Source organism: Gekko japonicus, unplaced genomic scaffold, assembly GCF_001447785.1.
Source record: "Gekko japonicus isolate JY-2015 unplaced genomic scaffold, Gekko_japonicus_V1.1 scaffold1171, whole genome shotgun sequence".
Lineage (NCBI taxonomy): Eukaryota > Metazoa > Chordata > Lepidosauria > Squamata > Gekkonidae > Gekko > Gekko japonicus.
In genome coordinates, this window is record NW_015160246.1 from 588,776 (window position 1) to 592,567 (window position 3,792).

Consider the following 3,792-nt stretch of genomic DNA (forward strand, 5'->3'; position numbering starts at 1 on the left):
CAATCATCCACACAGCGTCCATTCCAAAACCCCTCCCCCTCTCTGTCACTCACCAATCACACCACTTGCCTGTTTCAACCACACTAGACTTTCACACAGCAATGTAAACCAAACTTTTAAAGACGCACACACAAATAAACATGAAATCGTTACAGGCTGTTTATGTAATTTGAATCAGAGGATTCAAGTACACCATAGGTGCACTGGAGAAGTAGCAGGGTGATGGGAATCACTTGGACAACAGGAAAACAGTGGCCAGGGAAAGGTTTATAGATGCATCTCTCCTCCCATCTCTTCTCTGCTCCCAGTGGAACAACAAATCAAGCCATTGTTGCTTGTATTTGTACATAATTTGTCCCTTAGGGCATGACTAAGTATACAGATTTTCTTTTTTAAAAGCTGTAGCTGGACTCATCTATAGCCCCCCCCCCCAAGCCACGCAACACTTGCTTGCAGCTCCGATGATTCCTGTGGTCATCTGTCTGACAGATGTGGGTTACTGTTGGGTGTGCAAGTCGAGTCCATGCAGGGGAAGAAGTGACACTGCGGTGTGAAAACTGACAATGACAATGTTGAGCCTTCCTTTCTCAGAACCTGCCTTTTCAGTTGAAAAACATACCAAGGATGGAAATTTCCCATCAAGCCTGAAGATGCACATTATTTTTTTATTTTATTTTGTTTTTGAGAGTGTCGAAGGCAGTACGAAAGTGATACTGGTGACTGTGGTGTGCACACTAACCCCACTATTGGATTTATTCACAAGTTTTGTATGGTTATGAAGAGCTTCAGAAACCAGCAAAACCTGTTTGACCAGACAGGCCATTGCAACAAAAGCAATTACTATGTAGGGCCAGGCTAGTGACATCTTTGTCACTCCACCTTAGATACTCTTTTGAATTAATATCTGTCTCCACTTGCTGACATGGCTTTGCAGTTAAAAACAGAAAGACTTTTTCACGTATTATAACATTTCTATACAGAAGGGTTTCCTCTATAGAAAATAACAAGAAATTTGTGCACAGGAATGGAATCACCTGCATGGAAATTTTGCTGCAAAACAGCTGTCAATTACAGCCAAAATTCTCATTATGGGACCATTATGGCATGACAGGCTGTCTGTGGGTTGTATGCTGTGTCAGAATTTTGTAATGTGCAAACTGGCCCTGAGTTGTACACAAGCGAATATTGTTGTAAAAGATTAGAAAGAAAATTTTGTGCATAACCTGGGTAGAGAGAATGGTTAAGTATCTCGTATGAGGATACACGGAATCAACATATAGCAAACGTGCAAGGACTTCTGGAAAAAGGGGAAACTGTTTTAGGGTGCTCATACAGGAATGATCCTGTTCACTCTTGCTTAGAAATAGAATCAAAGTAGATGAATAGTAAAAGAAGAAAACAGGGCAACTTAAGGAAGAGCTCTAGGATGGCAATATATTTGGCACTGTTATATTCACATTACAGTTCTCTAGACAGCATGGTACAAGAGGCAGACCTCACAACCCAGTTGCTTTATTTGGAAAGGAGAAGGAGGAAAGCACTTAATTTTCTGGACCAATCCTCTCATGCAGAACTCCCTGGAAAAGGGGGAGGAGGGAAGATTTCAAAGCCTTCTCTAGCAGCCAGTTGCTTCTAGAGATGGTCCACCTCGTACTCAGAGCTGAAGTTCTAACATGAAATATTCAGGGACTGTTAGCAGAATGCTGTATTACAAAAAGAATTAATTAGATCTTAAAGAAAAATGAAAATATTTATACTTTAAAATTCCATAAATGAACCAAATAGTACAATTTTATATGTTATAAATGGTGCATTTTATGTTGTTCAGTTTGTAAAAGCATGTTGCTTAGCTGTCCACTGCCACTAGTGTTGCCAGCCCGCAGTTGGCAACCAATAGGAGTCTAGGGAGATGGGTACATTGAGGGACGCTGTTGGGCAATGGCATTACATAATTTCCAAGGAAACCCAGAAGTGATGTCATGCAGCTCTTGGAATTGCTGGAAACTCTGGTTTCTTCCACATACATTCTAAGCCTGTGAAATTAGTAGATTTTTTAAAAATAAAGCTATATCAATACTTCCAGAATTTAGAAGCAGATCATTTGCATTATTTTGATTTTCTATCAGAAGCCTAATTAATCTACACCTGCTATGTTCATCTTTGTTGTGAGAGTGAAAGTCCAGCTCCTGGTATATTTTTGTCTTTTTATTTTAAAAAAATTAAGCTTCTGTTTAAAAAATTTGATGACATGCAAAAGCATCTTGTAATTCAACTTTAGTTGTATTTGCTGTAAAATAAATATTTGCTTAGTCAGATTCCCCCTTCTTTGGTCAAGAAAAATGCTAAGCTTGGTTAAGAAAAATGCTTGGTCAAGAAAAAAGATGCTAAGCATTAATGACAAAAACTATTTAGCACTGATTTAGAATAGCAACATACTGTGTACAGGTGATCAGGTATGGAAGCATCATACTGTGTGGTGATCAGGTATGGATCAGGTATGGAAGCATCACAGAAGCTGTTTCTTTCTTCTTTTACATATCAGGTCTAACTTCTGTGAACTTATTCAGCATACCATATTAGCCTTGTGGATGCCTGGAGCCCCTGATCATTTAGGAAACCCTTGCTGAAGTAATATCCCATTGTAACTATTGCAGTAAGAAATGGCATGTTGATACACTTCAACTTAGTCTTCTGTTTTGCAGTGCAGCAAATCTTAATTTTAGGCTATAGACCTAATTTTTCTTATGCAAGATCTGAGAGTGTGGGGTTTGATATCATTGACATCCGGGTTTTCAATCTTATTGGGAAGGATCCCAGACAAGAAGCAGCATTCCATCTTACTGTATTTTTCTTCCAATAGGATTTTCACTTTACTTTTAATCTTAAATGCTACTGGCTTGGAAGCAATGGATAATGATGGCAATGGTTCTTAATTCCAAGTAAGAGTGCTTGGAACTGTAGCCATTTATATAGGAGAAGCAATGTCATTTTACCAGTATGGCATCACTCTGAGGCCCCCATTAATGTGACTGAAGCTGTACACCTAAGCACACTTTCTAGAGAATAAGTCCATTGAGCTTTTATGGGTTTTCTTTTGAGATGCATGTCAATCAGCTGTTTGGAATGATGGTTGCCTTCTGCAGCATATGCAAAGAAATCACAGGATTGCTTCACTATGTGTGTGCCTCAGTATTTTACTGCAAGGTTCTGAAAAACGATTGAGGAGCAACAAATGTAGAAAGAGAGTTTTGGACATATAATGATATACTCCTGCATGTCCCTTTTATCATGTGCCAAAAATGGCACATATACGCAGACCAAATTGAACTGGCTGGTCTGGCAAGCTGATCTGGCTGTGTGAATTGTTCCTCCATAGGCATGTAGTTGCAGTCAGAAGTGGGCACTTGGAAAAAAATAATTTTTCGGATGTGGATTTCAGGAATGATTTCTGCGCATCCCTAGTTGCAGTTGCTAAGAAGAAAGCAGTTTTTATTTTGACTGCCTAAATTTGGATGTGAAAATGGAACAGAAATTTTGGAGGTGGATGTTTGCTCTGGATTGCTAAGGCCAAAGTTATCCATGTATTTTTTTTAGCATTTTTGGTTTTTGTTCTTCCATTCTATGATGGGTTATAGCTCTTATGCATGGAGTACCAACTATAGGCTCAGAGCTGAGCAAACATAAAAGGGAAAAAACCCAATTTGCCTAGAAGGTTTAAAATGCTCAACTAGAGTTCCCAACCTCCAGGTGGCACCTGGAGATTTCTTGCTGTTACAATTGATGTCCAGCCAA